The sequence below is a fragment of the Apodemus sylvaticus genome, chromosome 15 (genome assembly GCF_947179515.1).
Source record: "Apodemus sylvaticus chromosome 15, mApoSyl1.1, whole genome shotgun sequence".
In the NCBI taxonomy this organism is placed as follows: Eukaryota; Metazoa; Chordata; class Mammalia; order Rodentia; family Muridae; genus Apodemus; species Apodemus sylvaticus.
Genome location: NC_067486.1, coordinates 57,427,717 through 57,446,878, shown reverse-complemented (window position 1 = coordinate 57,446,878; position 19,162 = coordinate 57,427,717). Strand labels below are relative to the sequence as shown.

At 39.7% G+C, this 19,162-nt stretch overlaps 1 pseudogene; it reads left to right on the top strand.

Moving 5' to 3' along the window:
- The window catches only part of LOC127665639 (disks large-associated protein 5-like), a 35,187-nt pseudogene extending 16,508 nt beyond the window's left edge, over positions 1-18,679 (top strand).
- The last annotated feature ends 483 nt before the right edge of the window (positions 18,680-19,162 follow it).

Genomic DNA, 19,162 nt, shown 5'->3' with positions numbered 1-19,162 from the left:
AAGAAGAACAATTTACAGAAGGAGAAGTTTGTTTCACTACAGTACCAGAAAGCTAGGATTACATCATGGCGAGAAAGTGTGGCACCTGAAGTTGAAGTTGAGCATCATGGCAGCTGAAGTTGAAGCTGAGGCCTTGCCTCTTCTTGAATTGCAGGCAAGAATCAGAAAGACTGAACTTTAGTCAAGTGGCTCAAGCATTTAAACTCGACGACACACCCAGTAACATACTTTGTCCAGTAAGGACTCAGTGATGGTTTGTATATGCCCAGGGAGTGGCATATACATATACTTCCTGTTGGAGTAGGTGTAGCCTTGTTGGAGTAGGTGTGTCACTATGAGTGTAGGCTCTAACACCCCCATTCTAGCTGCCTAGAAGTCAGTATTCTACTAGCAGTCTCTGCCTGCACCATGCCTGCTTAGATGCTACCATGCTCCTGCCTTGATGATTATGGATTGAACCTAAGAGTTGCCTTGGTCATGGCATCTGTTCACAGCAGCAAAATCTTAACTAAGACAGACACACATCTTAAACCACCTAAACAGCAGCATGTACTGGGAAACAAGTTTTCAAATGCTGAAAACTGTTGGGGTATTCAACCCCCCACATGTATCTCCATGTCAGACATTTTGTGTGCAGGGCATCCAATCATGTTTTACAACAAGCACTTTACCCATTGAGTAATATTCCTGGTACAGGAGCATTATTTTTAATTAGCAGACCAGAGTAGGACAGTTATTACTACAACTGCTTGTGATTGCTTCATCACTGACAAGATGGAAATTAGGTACATTGAGCTTTAAAAGAAAATCTCCCAGTAAGAAAATAAATAAATAAATGTCCCTGAATGAGGGGGTGGTAAGCACAGTTCTGAAGTAGAAGATAGTGGGTAAGAATCAAGGCAAGTATACCTTGGAAAGTACTTTAGAAAGTGCAAAATGTCTCAAAAAGTTGGTATTGAAGTATTAAAACATGGGATCAGATTAATGCATTGCTGTATTTTTTTTATCTCCTTTAAAACTAAGATCACTAACTAAATGAAAACTTAGCCTATCGATCCAAGAAATGGGATGGCTGGCTATTCTGCAGGTTGGCATGACATGTGTGGTTTTTGTAGGACAGTTGTGAGACTAAAAACCACATTGTGCTTTGTCTTTTCTTTCTTTCTCTGCATCTCACTTATCAGAAATGCTATTCCAGTTATTGTTACTTAACTGGAACATGAGAAGGGTTGGTATACACAGAAAAAAAATCAAGCATGCAATCATTGTCACCAAAGCTATTGAGTCAGAGTCAATCTACCTTTCTGATCCAAGTATATACAATCACACTCAGATTATGTATTACTCTTTGTGCTAAGATCACACAAGATTATAATCAAGAGAGTTTAATTTGGGAGCTGTTTCACTTTAATTAGGTATACTACACATTGATAGTATACCTATTAATAGTAGGAAAAGTTGTAATAATGCTCACACAATAAAGGTCAATAATGGTGGATACAAACACAGAAGATCATAGCAATCTGAGATAAATGAGTGAGAGTGAACAGCATTATATATCTGGATGTCTCCAGGGACATCATTGCTTTGCATAATGATCATTAACATACATAATCATAACCTTGAGTTATCCAGAAAGGTTAAATAATGTTCAGACCTCTGTAATTAAGGTGACAACCTAGTGTATCATCTACTTTAGAAATATTTCCCTAATAAACTCCTGAAAACTTAAGTAAAATATTAAGCAAATACAATTTACATTCTAAAGCTGTGGTTCTCAACCTTCCTAATGATATGAACCTTTAATACAGTTCTTCGTGTTGTCATGACACTCCCCTACACACATAACATGTGTTGCTATTTTATAACTGTAATTTTGCTACTGTGATGAATTATAATATAAATACCTGATATGCAGGATATATGATATGCGCCTCCCCATAGGCTCATAACCCACAGTGGAGAACCAGTGTTCTAAAGGGCTATATTTTCCAATAGCTTAGTCTTTGAGACTTGTGTAAGTTCTATGTCTTAGTCTTTTATCTAGATGGAGTATCTAATGCTAACTCTGAGCATACCCCATTTAGATAAAATTATGAAGGCATGGTCCTAGGATGATCAGAACACTCCCCTCCACCTACTCTCCCCAGTGGAAGATGCAATTAAGAAGATATTCAAGAACGAACTTTCTAGAACTCAGACTGGTGCCTCGATGTCAGATTCTCCTGACGATTGCTTAGGTCACACTCTCTTCTATGGCATTTGTCATTGCAGCCCACACTGACTAAGACATAGCTATGCCCCAGAACCATGCTGAACATTTGTCCTTTATCATTCATGGTCAAGCCCTTAGGAAACGATTTCAGAATTTTCCATTCCTATTTCTAGGACAGTGTGGGAAAGAAATAGTCTCCCCAAGGAACACTAAGAAAGAAGGCCAAGATGAAGTTGGCCTTTTGGATTCTATTTTCATCAGCTCTTTCTTTCAGCAATCCTTTGACTCACCATATTTTTTCTGAGGACACAGCCACTGGCAGTCTGGTCTCCTCTCTAGTAAGAGATGGTAACAATTATCTCTTCATAGTTTAGGATTGAGGAAAAAGCATAATTTAAACCATAAAGACAGTCAAATTATAGTGTTATTAATAAGGTGAGGATTTCCACTAAGGATCCTCTTTTTTCAGATATAACCATATAATCAAAACAATTCCTGAAAAGAGTTCTTTATTCCAATAAAGGGGGAAAACACAAACAGTATGTTAAGATCTAAATGGAAAAAAAATATCTGAAAAAAAATCCAGGGACTGTCACCTGCAACGATGATACTGATGACTTCTAATCGAACTCTAGAGAAGCAGCAGGTGCAAGGAGGAGCTTTCCTCTGACAGTCTTACTCACACCAAACCAGCTCTACCAGAGAGGAGCCCACAGCTCACACAACAAGACCAAAGAAAGAATGCTACCACACTAGGACAAACTTTATTACAAGATATTGCCTGTCCTTCAGTCTCAGTGTTCAGAAAGACTCATTTACTATGGGAGGGATAACTAAGATGAAAAGCTTTTTTTTTTTTTTTTTTGAAAAACCATATGGAAACCTACGGCTGTAGAAGCTTCTTAAAATATATGCATTTGTCTATATAAACGAGTTTAAATTGAGTTACTATGTAATAGTGGTGATACTATCCCAACTCAACATTATATGCTACAGAATAAAACCCTAGGAGTAACAGCTTACATCATTTTTTAGTCATTGGTCAATAGGGTTTCCTAGACCTCCAACAATATTAGAGACTTGACACTGTGTGGTGAGGCCAGGGTCCCTGAAGAGAGGCTTAGAGGGCTATTGGTGGATGGCAGTAACATGGGACAACTATTAACAGCAGCAGCTGTGGAGCAGAGCCAGCCTGAGCCTGGGAGAGAATCTGCTCACGCTATGTAGTATGATACATATGTGTATGCATGCACATGCTCTTTAGAGCTTCAACAGTACTGAAGTCAGACCCTGAGCATCAAACTGTTACAGGACTTCAGTTCTGCTCTGATCTGACTATCACTGCCCTGGCTCTTCCCTCTTGAAATAAGAGGTCCTTCTTAGAAGGGGGAACAAAATACCCATGAGAGGAGATACAGAGACAAAATGTGGAGCAGAGACTGAAGGAAAGGCCATCCAGAGACGGCCCTGCCTGGGAATCAGTCCTATATACGGTTATCAAACCCCAGACACTATCGTGGGTGCCAACAAATGTTTGATTGCTGACAGGACCCTGATATAGCTGTTTCCTGAGAGACTCTGCCAGTGCCTGACAAATACAGAGGCAGATGCTCTCGGAAAACCATTGAATTGAGCACAGGGTCCCCAATGGAGGAGCTAGAGAAAGGACCCAAGAAGCAGAAGGGGTTTGCAACCCCATAGGAGGAACACCAATATGAACTAACCAGTCACCCCAGAGCTCCCAGAGACTTAACCACCAACCAAAGAGTACACATGGAGGGACCCATGACTCCAGCCACATGTGTAGCAGAGGATGGTCTGGTCAGACATCAGTGAGAGGAGGGCCCTTGAACCTGCGAAGGTTCGATGTCCCAGTGTAGGGGAATGGCAGGACAGGGAAGTGGGAGTGGGTGGGCTAGTGAGCAGGGGGAGGGGGATGGGATGGGGGCTTTTGGAGGGAAAACCAGGAAAGGGGATAACATTTGAAATGTAAGTGAAGAAAATATTTAATAAAAAAGGAAATACTTAGCTTAATTTATTTTGCAGGAAACTACAGTTGAGAGACATTGGAGTTTTAGAAAGACTCTGGATATTTTAGGACATTGGATATTTTAGCAAGACTTGAAGTTGAAAGAGACTTTGGATTTTTTTTAAGCACTGATTTTTTTTAAGTATTTGATTTTGTGAAGACTGTGGGACTTTTAAAAGTTAGAATGTTTTGTATTGCAATATTAACGTTAATATGAGACCTTGGAGAAGAGTAAGAAGGAAACAGTTATGGTTTATCAGTAATGTGTTTGTGTGTGGAGTTCATGAGGGGTTAATTGGGCTAACTCATTTTTATATCAACTTGACACAAACTATAATTATCTAAGAAGAGGGAACCTTAATTGAGATAATGCCTTTTATCACAGTGGCCTGTGGTACATTTTCTTAATTGGTGATTGATACAGGAGAAACTCACTATGGGCAGTGCCACCCCTGGACTGGCTGTTCTAGGTGTTACAAGGAAGCAGGCTAAGGACAGCCTGAAGAAGCCAGTGAACAGCACTGCTCCATGGCCTCTGCATCAACCCCTGCCTCCAGGTGCCTTCCGGGTTTGAGTTCCTCTCTTAACTTTCCTCAGCAAAAGATTGTACTATAGAATTGTAAGTTGAACTTTTCTCCCCAAGCTGATTTTATTCATAGTATTTTTTTTCTAATCACAGCAACAGAAGTTCAAGACTGAATGAAAACAAGATGGTTTGAATATGCTCAGCCCAAGGAGTGGCAGTCTTAGAACTGCCCAGGTGTGGCCCTGTTGGAGTAGATGTGGCCTTGTTGGAATAGGTGTGTCACTGTGGGTGTTGGCTATACGACCCTCACACTAGCTTCCTGAAAGTCAGTATTCTGCTAGCAACCTTCAGATGAAGATGTAGAACTCTCAGCTCCTCCTGTATCATGCCTGCCTGAATGCTGCCGTGTTCCCACCTTGATGATAATGGACTGAACCTCTGAACCTTTAAGCCAACCCCAATTAAATTGTCCTTTATAAGAGTTGCCTTGGTCATGGTATCTGTTCACAGCAATAAAACCCTAACTAAGACAGTGGGATAAATACAGGCAGTCATCCCTCTCGGCTTCTGGACTGTGACCACACTGTGACAGCCACTTCTGCTGTCATGTTTTCCTAGCCACAACAGACAATAGCCCCCAAAAGTGGAAGACAAAACAGACCTCTCCCTCCCCTAAGTTATCTTGTCACAGCAAAGAGACAAGTCACTCACAAAAGCCCATAACTTGTTTACATGTCTCTACCTGTAGACAAGTGGGTCAGAATAACATGAAACCCGTATTACCAAACAGAATCTGAAGTTTATAGCTGTGAGGGTAATGGAACCCACAAGTTCATTTTAATGCCTCTATTTTCAAAAGAATACCAAGGAGTCAGATGTGATTAAAAAAAAGAAATGAGATTTAATTTTACTGTTCTGTCCAGAACTGGAAAGGAAGAAAAACCCTAAGTTAAGTAAGTAAATAAATAACCCTCCTAATTCCTCTATATCCTGTGGTGTAGGATGTTTACAACTTACAGGAAAAGTGAAACAAACCCCATGAAATGTGTAGATTTTAGCTAAGAGTCAGAGATGCTGTGAAATCTCTTTCTGGGACATCAGCACTTTCTTCCCTAACACCAGGGAAGCTGTGTGCAAGGAATGTTTCAACCTCCAGAGTCAGGAGATTCACAGCTCCTCACAGCAAGTTCCAGATCAGGCTGTCTAGAAGAAGTAACTGTGGCTTCTAGACAGTTGGAGTTGTGAGTGGGATGTAATGGTGTCTGGTGGTTGGTTAGTCACCTGAGGTTTGAGGAAAGGTTTGGGAGTATTGAATGGATTTTACCCAAATTAGTCAACTAAGTAAACTGATTAAATACTCTTATTCTTCCTCCATCCTGTCACCCTTATAATTCGACCTAAGATATTCAGAATTTTTTTTCTTATCAGTAGACATAGAACGGCAGATACTTTGAAGCAGATAGTTCTATAATTTTAGAGGATTAAACTGCCTCTGACAGTTTCTATTAAATAGTTGGAAGCTTCTAGAATGTACTGTAAGGTTCTATGTAGCTTTTATCTCCCAGGATTGCAGCAAACTATTGTAGAAATGCTACCCTGATGACAGCAGTAAGTGGTAAGAGAGAAGTAGGCATCATGAATAGTTCAAATTCTTATTCAGCAAGAGATGTCCTTGTATCTAGTTGTGTGCAAGTCTGTTTCCCCCAGTAATTAATAGATGCTCACTACAAATCACAAATGATGCTGAAATTTGCCTCTTGTACTTTGTTTTCATTTCTTTAACTTCAATGTCATCTTTATATCAAATTGTATCAGCTTCTTCTTTTTGAAGTGTCATTATCATTTCTAACTTTTTTGTAAATTAAAAAAATAAGGTAATGATGAACAATAATTAAGAATGGTACCACATGCCTTTAATCCCAGCACTTGGGAGGCAAGGCAGGTAGATCTCTGAGTTTGAGACCAACATGATACACAGCTAGAATTCCAGGGCAGACAGAGCTACACAGAGAAACCCCATCTCAGAGAAACAAAACATACAAACAAAAACAAAAAGGAAGGAGAAAAGAAAGAAAAAGAAGAAAAGGAGGAGAGAAAAGGAAACAAAGAGTAAACAATAACTCTAAAGTCATCGTAGATTTCGTATTTGCAACACACTTGATTCACAGAAGATGTTGAGGCTTTTCGAACTCAGGTGATTGTTGGCCTGTGTTATCAGTGGTTTGTAAAGCAGTGTAAAATAGGATAGTATGGATATATAAATTGATTGTATCTGTTCCATAGCAGTGCTAACTGTTCACTGTTCAAGAATCACAATTGTAAAAAAAACAAACAAACAAACAAACAAAACAACAAAAATACTATTTTAATGTGTCTTTATTTTTATTACACCCGTTTGTCATCAACAAAACACTGTGAAGTTTCCTGAGGAGAGAGGAGCTCTCTGCATTGGAAGTGTCTCCAGAAGAAATGGTTTTAATTATCACTGGTACGATTTCAGATGCTGCGTTAATCGCAGTGCCGCCATCGATGGCCTCCCCTTTGAACCTGCCTCCATATGATCCTGTAAAACACATTACACTTTCAGAGAGCATCTTGCCCTTTGTTTCCTCACTTTCCTCACATGTTGTTTGTCATTTCATCAAATGTCATAAGGAAGGGGATTTGAGGTAAATTATAACTCAGCGTGACGCTCCCGCATCTCAAGCTACAACAGGAATGCTCTCTGGAGGGAGAAGTGAAACAATGATTGGACTTCTATTGTATTTCCTACATCCAGTGCTGAGCCAAGCATCCCACCAGTCCCTTGGTTACTCCTAAATTCTATTTCCCATTCCAGGATTTAAAAGTGGACAACAGAAACGAATTCTGCCGCTGTCCTACATTATATCACATAGTCCACATCTGTTCTTATTTTCCCCCTTTTTTGGTGTTTTGAGGAACAGTCTCACTTTGCTCATTTCCATCCAGACTGTCTTTGAACATGGGGGTCCTCCTGTTTCCACATCCTAAGGTCCTTTCCACCATTCACAATTCTTCTTTTTAAGTCATTTGTTGGGTGTCCTTTTGGGGTCTGAAGCATGAAGATAAGGCAAATGTGAGACGATGTTCTCTAGGGTTGTCTTGGCGCCATTGGATATTATTATGCAGAAATGCAAAAATTCAGGTGAAACAAAACACATTACTGACTCTTAACACTGTATAATTAATTTTAAAATCATAATCTGCATCTTAATAAGTATTAGAGGGGAAAGGCTGGAAACTAATCTCAAAGCATGAGAGAAGACGAGCTATTTATCTTGATTAAAGTCTTGAATGATTTAACTACAACTAGGCAGACAAGTACCTACAACTGTATTTCCCAAAATATGGGAGACAGTGCTCAACAAGTATATAAAAATGTCTTTCAGAAAATAAGTTGACTTTCTCAGGTATAGTTAAGGAACTATTTGTTTCCATGCACCCCTCAATGTTGTCCTGCAAGGGGTACAAACCTTTGAACTTTGAAAGAAACAAAAACAAAGATTTAATTTGAACTGTCCTGGGTCACTCTGCTAATATATGAAGGATATTCAGGATATTTTTCGCCCATCTCTTCTCAAAAGCAGATGAAGTAAATCATCTTTGAAATATGCAGAACTGCAAAGAGTAGAAGTACATGCTGAAAAAAAAATATGTAGCAAGAGACAAAAGAGAAAAAACCCACTATTCATTTCAAACAGTTTCTATCTGTGGGGTTTTCTTTTCTTGTAAGACATAGGAAAAATAAATCCTTTCTCAGAAATCTTTCCATTGGTTGTATAATATCTGTCAAAAATAGGACAGAGAGCAATTTTATTGTCTATAAAACTCCTCTGTTACTTTGTGGCCCGACTCTCCCTGGAGGTCCAACCAATGATGTAGTGTTTTCTGCCCTTATAAATTTGGCTTTCCCGGAATATTATACCAATTACACAGTGTGTAGCCATTTGAATGGTTTCTTTCACTGATCATGGAACATTGGATATCTAACCACATTGCCCAATTCATACACAGTTCCCTGTTTCTGCTTGACTGCAGAAGCCAGAAGCCATGGCGTAACTTTGAGAGGGATGAGCAGATATTACTTTTGTTTCCATCTTAGCAGAGAGAAGATTCAGCTTGACATAGGCTCTGTAGATTTCATGTGTCTGGTGTCAGGCAGATGAAACTCTACCAACTCCTTAATTCACTGTGAATTTTCCTACTGTTTCTGCTGCTGCTATTTTAAGCCATGAATGGGCACTGTATTTTATCAAATGAGAAGTCTGGGCAGCTATAATAAAGATTATGTGATTTTTTTTCCTCATTATTCTTCTGAGATGATGAATTATGCTGATTGATTTCAAATGCTGAGCCCTTTTTACATTTCCAGAATAAACCCATTTAAATAATGAGGTATTATTTTGTTTTTTCTAATATTTTATTGATGACTTTAGCTCCTCATTTATGATATATATTGATTATTATGTTTTTTTATTTGTGTAGTGGTATTTTCCTTTTTTTGTATCAAGGTAAAATGTATTAAATGTTCCCTTTATTTTCTGGAAGACTTTATTTTTTGCAAAGACTTGGCAATTTTTTTTCTGTATTCTTTGTTTACATTTCAAATGATTTCCCTTTCCCAGTTCCCCCCTCCCCATAAGTCCCATAAGCCCTCTTCCCTCTGTCCATACCCAAATAACCCCCTCCCATTTCTCTGTCCTGGTAATACCCTACAATGCTGCATCAAGCCTTTCCAGGACCAGGACCCTCTGCTTCCTTCTTCTTGGGAATCATTTGCTGTGTTATTTGTGTCTTGAGTATTCAGAGCTTCTGGGCTAATATCCACTTATCAGTGACGGCATTCCATGTGTATTCTTTTATGATTGGGTTACCTCATTTAGGATGATATTTTCCAGTTCCAACCATTTGCCTAAAATTTTCATTGTTTTTAATTGCTGAGTAGTATTTCATTGTGTAAATATACCATATCCATTCCTCCATTGAGGGACATCTGGGTTCTTTCCAGCTTCTGGCTTTTATAAATAGGGCTGCTATGAACATAGTGGAGCATGTGTCTTTATTGCATACCGGGGAATCCTCTGGGTATATGCCCAGGAGTGGTATAACAGGGTCCTCCAGAAGTGTCATGCCCAGTTTTCTGAGGAACCGCCAGACTGATTTCCAAAGTGGTTGTACCAGCTTGCAATCCCACCAGCAATGGAGGAGTATTCCTCTTTTTCCACGTCCGTGCCAACACCTGCTGTCTCCTGAGTTTTTAATCTTAGCCATTCTGACTGGTGTGAGGTGAAATCTCAGGGTTGTTTTGATTTGCATTTCCCTAATGATTTATGATGTTGAACATTTCTTAAGGTGCTTCTCAGTCATCTGATGTTCTTCAGGTGAAAATTCTTTGTTTAGCTCTGCACCCCATTTTTAATAGGGTTATTTGGTTTTCTGGGGTCTAACTTCTTGAGTTCTTTATAAATATTAGATATTAGCCCTCTGTCAGATGTAGGGTTGGTGAAGACCTTTTCCCAAATTGTTGGTTGCTGATTTGTCCTTTTGGCGGTGCCCTTTGCTTACAGAAACTTTGTAATTTTATGAGGTCCCATTTGTCAGTTCTTGATCTTAGAACATAAGCTATTGGTGTTCTGTTCAGGAACTTTTCTCCTGTGTCCATGTCCTCAAGGGTCTTCCCCAGTTTCTTTTCTATTAGTTTCAGTGTGTCTGGTTTAATGTGGAGGTCCTTGACCACTTGGAGTTGAGCTTAGTACAAGGAGATAAGAATGGATCGATTTGCATTCTTCTGCATGCTGATCTCCAGTTGAACCAGCACCATTTGTTGAAAAGGCTATCTTTTTTTTTCCCCACTGGATGGTTTAGCTCCTTTGTCGAAGATCAAGTGACCATAGGTGTGTGGGTTCATTTCTGGGTCTTCAGTTATATTCCATTGATCTATCTGTCTGTCACTGTACCAATACCATGAAGTTTTTAACACTATTGCTCTGTAGTACTACTTGAGGTAGTACTGATTCCCCCAGAACTTCTTTTACTGTTGAGAATAGTTTTGGCTATCCTGGGATTTTTGTTATTCCAGATGAGTTTGAGAATTACTGTTTCTAACTCTATGGAGAACTGAGTTGGGAGTTTGATGGGGATTGCATTGAATCTGTTATTTTTAAAGTTTTAATAAAATTTAACTAGTCTTTGCAAACAACCAGTTTTTGGTTTCTTTTTTCTTTTTTTCTTTTCTTTCTTTATCTTTTGTTGTTGTTGTTGTTGTTGTTGTTTTTATTTTCTGGTATTAATTCCTTGATTTCTACTCCTGTCTTCAATTTTCTTTTTGTTTTGTTTTCTCCAAGATTTAATTTGTTCTGCTTTTTTTTTTCTCAAGGCTTAGGAAATGGATTTGGCTCCAGGAAACTGATGAAATAAAAACAAAAACAAAAACAAAAAAAGAACCCTCCATGAATCCCTAATGAAGCAGTGAGAAGCCAAAGTAATGACACATCCAAACCCAACATGGTAAAGCAATGAGTTTACAGAAGTTCTAGATATATAGGTAAGATAGTTATAGATAAAGAGGAAACGGTTGCTTATAGACTATAGGTGACTCAAAAGCAGCCGAATCACTTAAAAGTTCCAAAGCAACACGCCCAACAACTCAGGATAATATCATTACTAGAGTCCCTGTGTGCCACTTTCAGGCAGCTAATGTTAGTGAGGAGTCTGCTAGTAATTATTTACAGCTTCTATAACTTTAAGGGGGACTGTGTGAGTCTTGTGAGTTTCACAAGCCTCTTCTATCTCTTCATGAAAGAATGTTACAACCCACAAAAGACAGCTATACAACCCTGCACTCCTGCATCTGTTTCTTAAATGTCTGCCCTCTCTTATGCAATGTTCTCCAAGTATTAAGAAGATGATATATTTGTATAATTGTCTTCTTTCATTTATAACTGAATCCCTGGGCTGCTATGTCATAGCAGTCACTTATTCTTAGAAGCATGATTAGTTATAAGTCTCTACAATAACTTCCACCCCTATACAAAGAAGCTGCCCTTGACAACTGTAGCACTAATATATAGGAATGAACAGAAAGGTTTACAAGACATTTGACAGGCAATCTACCAGCTCGGACATATAACTTCTTCAGACATAGAATTTTGTCTGTTGTTGTTGTTGCTGCTGCTGCTGTTGTTGTTATTTTGCTTGGTGTGTGTGTGTGTGTGTGTGAGTGAGTGTATATGTGTGTGTGTTTGTGTGTGGGTATGGGTGTGACACATTCATGTATGTATTAGGGAAGACATGTCTGTGGAGGCTGGAGGGTAACCTCAAGTGCTGGTTTTCAAGAACAAGCTAATTTTATTTTGAGACAGAATCTCTTACTGGCCAAGAACTTATCAAGTAAGTTAGGCCAGCTGACCAGAAATCTCTAGGGATCTACCAATCCCCTCCTCCTCAGGACTAGGATTGTGCGACCACTGAACTTGTCAGCATATTTGTACCATAAACAGTTTACTGACTGGGCTATCTTCTAAGCCTTTAGCCACAGGTTTTGGTTTAGTTTGGTTTGGATGGGTTGGGTTAGGTTGGGTTGGGGTGGGTTGGACTGGGTTGGGTTGTTTCCTGCCCTTACAGTACATGAGCTCCTTCCTGTGTAGAAGACCTAAAATCTAATGGAGAAATTATTGTACCCATAGTAGTTGTGACACTAGATAGGCAATCCTGTCACATGCTAATTGTGTTGACAATGGGCAGAGCTCAGAAAGAAAGTTGGTGGTAATTCTTTCCTAGCATCCTATAAAATATCCTTCAGCACCATGAACACTGTCCAACAAGGATAAATATGGCTCCATAGTCTAAAATCAGAACCTGTGATATCTTCAGCAATAGAGATTTTACAACTAGTTCTGGCATGCAACCAGCAATAGTAGCAATAGCCTATATTGCACTGAGGTCTTCCATCGCCTTTCTAATCAATAACTCATAGAAAGAGGCTCTGGTGACTCCAATAAGCATATGAATCAGGAGAGGCGCTTTGTCTATCCATGTGGGTACATTTGTTTAAATTCCTTAACTTGTATTAACGATGCTACCAGTTATTTTTCCAAATCTGCAATATTATGTAATAAAACCCTCTTACAGATATTATGAAAGTTCTCTCAAGACTCACTGCTATTCCTTCTAAGCAAAAAACAATAATCTTGTTATTAAATAGTTAGGGGAATGCTAAGGAAGAGTTAGCAAGGCCAAATGCAACACAATAAAATCTCATCACCTATGCCAAGTATTAGCCAAGTATATTGATATGCATCACTAATACCAGCAATTGGAAGGCAGAGGCAAACGGATCTCTGTGAGTTCCAGGCCAGCCTTGTCTATATCATGAGTTCCTGGGCAATGAGGTCTACACAATGAGATCTGGCTTCAAATCAAAACAAGAAAAGACTCTACCAATTGCTCCATCAAAACAAGAGCAATGTTGTGTACAGAGGCAGAGATGGTGGACACTGCCTCTTCCAGGCCCTCCTAACTCACAGTAAGTCTCCATAAGTGTCTGAGCTATTCATATAGGAGTGATACCATGAGACCACTATACATCTCCTATATAGGCTTGTTGGTCAGCTCACACTGCTTGTCCTTTTCTGGGAAGGAGGCAGAGGACAGTGTGTGCATGTATTGCACTGCTGCTTGATCTGACAGGCTCCATGCCTGTGACATGGGCACAGTGAAACCAGCTTCAGTGTTTTTCATCACCAACGTCTGAATGGACCCTAGATTGTGAAGATCGTATGTACTCAGTGTATTTTCTTGATAGAGAGATGTAAATGTACACAATATCCTCTGGGTGAAAGCTTATCACCCAGTGCTACAGCCCTGGGACAACCTTAATCTTTTTCACCTGCAGAATTCTGTAATTCACACTTTTGTGAAGTGTTTCTTAGGTTTCAAAGACTTCCAGATGCGCCAAAGAAGAATCTTGGCTTCTAGACAGGCAGTGGTGGCACATGCCTTTAGTCCCAGCACTTAGGAGGCAAAGGTAGGCAGATTACTGAGTTTGAGGACAGCCTGGTCTACAGAGTGAGTTCCAGGACAGCCAGGGCTATACAGAGAAACCCTGTCTCATAAAACCAAAAAGAAAAAGAATCCTGGCTTCTCATTCTCATCTTTTTTCCCTCTCTGGGAACTCCAGCCTGACATAAATCTTATCATGTTTTCTTCCAAATATCCAAACATACTTTTTATGCTGATTATTAAATCATTCAGACCCACTACAGCCTTACCTACCTCATTAAGACCATGTCTCACCATACACCTCAGGAAAACTGCTGTGACCTCACACCAGTTCTAAGGTCCCTGTTGAATTAACATCTGTCTTAATTCTCTAATAAAAATAACCCAACTGGCCCAGTAACATTGAGCATCCTCTCTCTCTCTCTCTCTCTCTCTCTCTCTCTCTCTCTCTCTCTCACACACACACACACACACACACACACACACATACACACACACACACACAATTCCCTCAATAACAAACTGGTCTTTATCTACTGTTTTCTGTCTCCAGTATCTGTGTGCACATAGCTAGGAAAACTAAGGGTCCATAATGGTGGGCACATGTGAATCAAGGAGGAATTTATACAGTAGCTACACCAAGGAGGAATGAGTAATTATGACACTCATTTCCAAAGTGCACATGCTGACCTCACTGACATCCATTTCTCACAATTGTGCGAGTCATTTCTTGTTTAAAAAATCTTTCCAGATTCAAGTAGCCTACAAGGGATGTATTCTGTGATTATCATACTTCCCTATATTAGGTCATTGTTAAGTCCCACCCACCTACATGCTGAATCATGGGTTTTCCTTTGCTCTGTACTAAAGGCTGAACCTGAGGTATAGCTTCTTTCACTCCTACCTCATTCTCACTGTCAAATTGTCAAGAGTTCCAAGTTGCTTTGTATCTTGTGTTCACCTCTGCACCCTGAAAGCTATATGAAATGGCAGCCAGTATGACATCTCTCCTCTTTTCCAAACTTTCCTGCCAAATTAGAGGCCAATGCAAAGGACAGTATCATACAGCTCCCCACCCCCTGTCTTGTAATTCCTCCCTTACATTTGGAATGCAGCGTACAATTCCTGGAAAGCAGCCTAGCCTCAGTTACAAGTCTCATTGCCCATAACAAAGGCCATGCTAATTCCATCACAGTCTATTTATAAACCTGCCCTATTTGTGCTGCTTTCAAAATTATCTCCCATCTACCCACTGTTTTCAGAGCATCCCCATACAAAGGAAACAGACCCCACTTAACAAGGAGATGTGCTACCCCAAACCTAGAGAAAATGAATACTTTGGGGTTCTCTCAAGTGAACAGGTATTAATAAAATAAATGTCTGTGACTTCTGGCAGAGACCCCAACAATCTGATAGACGGCATAACAAGTTGGCTGCTCTAGGCAGACAGCTGAACCATAAAATAGTATAAGAACGCTTTACTTGCCTCAAAGGATACTCATATTCTGTCTAACATGGGCTCCACAGGAATATTGGGTTTTATATCCTCTTCCTATCCTTTATAGGAAAGGCCTAAGTATAGGCACATACAGTATTTTAGTTTACTTCATTGTTTTGGATTATTTTAATTTGAACTAGGATAGGGAATATTAGTCACTAACTCCAAAGTAGAGAGTGCAGTGATAATCATAGCCTGCTTTGAATTATCTATGTCTGTGGCTCCAGGTAGAGAGTTCAAAAAACAGATATTGTACAGATATTAATAAAATATGTCTGTGACTCTAGGCAGAGAGCCAAGTGAAAAGATGGTATAGATTGTTTAACCAGCCACAGGACATTCATGTTCTACTAAAATGGGCTTCATGGGAATCTTGAATGTCTTTTCCTGCTTGGCAAATAGGAAAGACCTAGTATAGACACATACAGTATCTTAGTTTACTTCATTTGTTTTTATATTTATATGATTTATTTGTTTTACTTTTCAAAACAGATGTGATGTTGAGTTTTGTGGTTATATTATTCCTCCAGGAGAGAGGTCAAAATACAGGCTTTTCTGGTTACTGACTCAAGGATATGCTGATTTGGGAGAAAAGTTTTCTCTTTGTGTTTTTAGAAAAGGTGATTTGTGTCTATACACCTTCCAGAGTAATATGGATCAGATTTAATAGAAGGAGGCCTCCTGAAGAACTAGATTCTAGTTATCTTGATGATAATAAAATTTTGTTTTGAGATTTGTATATTACAAAATATACAGCCTTGGTGAGTCTTATCATCAGACATGCTGACCTGACCTGCTTAAACTCCTGATGTCTTGAACTTTCAGCCGGATCCAGTCAAGACACAGACAGAGACTAAATTAGTCGTTGATATGGCCTTCTTAAGACCCATCAACTCTGCTATTTTCTCTACCCCACCCCTGCTGCAATATATCTCAACACCCATACTCAGCTTGAAGAAGTTATGCGCTCTGGGACTGGAGGTGGTTATTATAGGTTGTCTTTCTAGGGACTGTAGAAATGGTCATAATTGGAATAGGAGAAAATAGCTGGAATTGAGTGCATAGCTATAATTTCATTTGGTAGAAATCTTTTTAATTTCTACTAGGCTGAAGTTATAATTTCTTATTTTGGTTCAGAATTTATTTTGATGCAAAATCAAGGTTTTCATTGATATAAATTTCTTCTATTGATACTAAGAATTTAAAAGTACAGGGCTTAGCCCCAGTTCTTCTATTGCTGTTATTATAAACTGATCTGAGATGATTAAGCCGGTGAGTTAAGGGCCAAATAGCAAATTCATAGCTCTGAGTTTATTGTTTTCAGATATTTTAATTAGAATAGCTGAGAGTTAACAGAGAATAGTCCAGATTACTTTACATAGATAGTTTTCAAAAATGTCAGAAACCTACAGAATGTGACATTTAACGTTATTTATTTACTTGTTATGACAAGTCTGCTCCTGACAGCATTCCCTTTCTTGGAGTCAATGAAGTTGAGCATCAGTTGGAGTTGCTTCAGTTGTGGCGAGAAAACCACTAGGCAAGAATTGCCTCATTTCATCTATAGACAAAATACTATCCAGAAAAAAGTATGTCCCATGCAGAATAGTCTGATAATCTCTGCTAAGACAGCATAATTAGCCCTTCAAAATTCTCCATTGCAAAGGTCTGTCAGATGATCCTGGGCCAGAAGGCTGAAGACTGATGCTCCAATGTTTTGAAGTATAGGGACTGCTCAGGTGACCAGTGCTCTTTATAAATTAGCTAAGTTTTGGAAGCTGTATTTTGTGCTTCTCATATTTTCAGGTAAGATTAGTCATTCTTGGATTTCTGATGGGATTGAAGACTGGCAGTCTCATAGCCAACCCAAACTGTTTAGCATTGAGAGAGATGATACAGATTTGAGAGAATGGTTTTCAGATGGTACAATATCTAAAACCAGGACATAAATCAAGGTAGAATCTAATGAGAATGGATCAGAAAGAGTGGGACCAAGTGGAGCGAGACCTGCCAAAAAAGCAGAAGGCAAGATGGACAAGGGCATTTCTTCCAAAGATGAGTGAAGAAAAACGTTTGGATTGGCATACCAGTGCGACAAACGGAATCGATACAGGCAGTTTTCCAAGAAGGGGAAAGTTTGCCTGAGACAGTCCCTGCAAAAGGGAAAGAAAGGAGGTCCTTTGCCCCGAAGCACTGTCTTTCAGCCCCCGTATGGTCTGATGACCTACCAGATGGCTACCCTAGTCCTAGAAGTGCCAACACTTTCTTGACACCCAGTTGTGATTGGAACCATTTAAGACCAGAAGTCACTACAACTCAAAAAGAAGCAAATGAAATATTGGTACAGCAAGAATTGGATTACCAGGCTGTAGTAAAGAACATAGCTTAAATCAGAGGGATGCTTTACTTCAAATTCAAATCACCGTTCAGTGAAAGGAGTCACATCATTTGAAGTAAGTGAAGGCCAGACATCCCAGCCCCAGCACGATATGCCTTATTTCAGAAAAATCCTCCAATCAGAAACTGACAAACTTACCTCACACTGCCTGGGGTAGGAGAGGAAGCTGGAACTATGCATTCCTTATGATGCTAAAGATCCTATCCATACAGTGGTTGCTCAAACAAGACTCCTTATCATGGAGAGATTCAGAGTTTGAAGGACTGATGGACAATTGTGAACATAGACAGGGTGAAAAGGAGACCACCTGCACAGATCTGGATGGGCTCTGGTATATGGTTAGTTTTCAGGTCGATGATGTGAACCAAAAGTTCAACAACCTGATCAAATTTGAGGGGAAAAAAAGTCCTCCAGAAAAAAAAAATGTGCCTGGTAGAACAAGCAAAGCGACGAAGCAGGATGACAATGACAGACGAATGGCAGCTAGGAGTCTGTCACACCTCTGTAAAGAATACAATGAGAGACAGACTGCGGCTGGAAGAGCACAGACCCATGTGGCAGCTCCAGAGACCCTAAAGGAAGTGGACAAAAAAATAGTGATTGACGGTGGGTTTTTCCAATTGAGAGCCCTATGAAGTCATTCTCAGTACTGTCTTCTGAATGTCCTTCTCAAAGATTTGGAACACCTGTGTCTGCCAGTAAAGTTACACCTGAGGGCAGGCCTGCAGGGGACCTTCTAAAACAGATTACAAGATTAGGTTTTAGTTGTTGCGCCCAGAGGCTGAGTTACCATTGTTTCTGAGCTAAATTAATATTGCCTTTTCCTTCATGCAGGGCTAGTGAGGGTTCAAGAGAGAAAAGTATGTGGCACAGTGTGGGTTTGCCAGATATGCACCACAAAGGCTGTGGAGGATTTAAAGCACAGGGTTGGTATGGTAGTGACCCGCCACTGGGAACCTAGCTTGCAGAGTGGAGAGATTGTTAAGTTCTGAGTCAGAGTCTCCCTGAGATAAAAACAGGTCCGCCATTGCCAGCCAGGGCATGGCCAATCAGGCCACCAGGCCAGACAGTTGCCGTCACAAATGCAGGAATGTGACAGTTTGATTTTTTTATTATTATTTCCCACAACACTCAAGTATTTCCTATTCTCAGATTTCAGACTCCATTACTTGTCTTATTACTTATAAAGGATACAAGTAACCATCACTTACTTGTCTTATTACCTATAAAGGATACAAGTAACCAGCACCATAACAGAAAGGAATTCCATTTTATACCTTATAGGAAGGATAGCCATCTCAAGACTTATTCCACGGATACTCCAACCTCAGATGCCTCAGCCTCAGTTACCTGTCTTATCTCCCCTAACAAAGGTCAGTAATCTCCCTCTAGATTCACCTATGGCTTTCATCAGGCATCAGTTAGTTGCATCAGTTTACTTCGTGAAATGTTATTGAAAGTCTATTCAGGGAGCG